The sequence below is a fragment of the Penaeus monodon genome, chromosome 15, assembly GCF_015228065.2.
Source record: "Penaeus monodon isolate SGIC_2016 chromosome 15, NSTDA_Pmon_1, whole genome shotgun sequence".
Taxonomy (NCBI): Eukaryota; Metazoa; Arthropoda; class Malacostraca; order Decapoda; family Penaeidae; genus Penaeus; species Penaeus monodon.
In genome coordinates, this window is record NC_051400.1 from 28,131,304 (window position 1) to 28,131,918 (window position 615).

At 34.0% G+C, this 615-nt stretch overlaps 1 long non-coding RNA gene across 1 annotated transcript in view; it reads right to left on the reverse strand.

Annotated features, from left to right (window-relative positions):
• LOC119581902 overlaps nucleotides 1-615 on the reverse strand; it is a 3,054-nt gene that overhangs the window by 1,012 nt on the left and 1,427 nt on the right. The gene's annotated exons all lie outside the window — the stretch shown is intronic.

A 615-nucleotide genomic window follows, 5' to 3' on the forward strand; every position in this document is an offset into this window, starting at 1 on the left:
ATACTGATATTCATATTCATATTCTTCTGTTAGAAAAATATCAAGTACCTGGATGGATTAACGATAAAATATATATACAGGAAAAATATATAGAATTTGTCTGACGGACTAAACAGAATAACATCCTAGCAGACAGCAGGAGGCAAATATAGCCCCTTATTAGTCTATGGATTATACACTTTTGAAAAGAAAAAAAAACTTGGATATATAAAAGTCAGTAGTGTATTCAACATATGTTACCTATTGATCATTTTTAAAAGGATACATTTCAGTATACATGTTCATGGGAGATTTTGATATAGGTGTGAAAAAATAGTGCAGATACTGTAGAGAAATTTTAGCATAGACGCTAAACTTTTTTATAGGTTCGGATTTCTTTTCTTTGGTCCGTGAACTACACAAAGTCTCCACACTTCTGCCTTAAGAAACGCTTTGGAACAGATACTCAGTTAATATGTTATCACTTTACCTCTTGACCACTAGAGAGAAGCAGAGAGCTTTTGCTGTGTCAAGTTTTATTTAAGAGTGATGATCAGTGTGGAATCTACTATGATCACGTACTCGGTGATTTGGCATAAGCTTCTGCTGATCCCAAAGGTAATACATAGCGAGGCC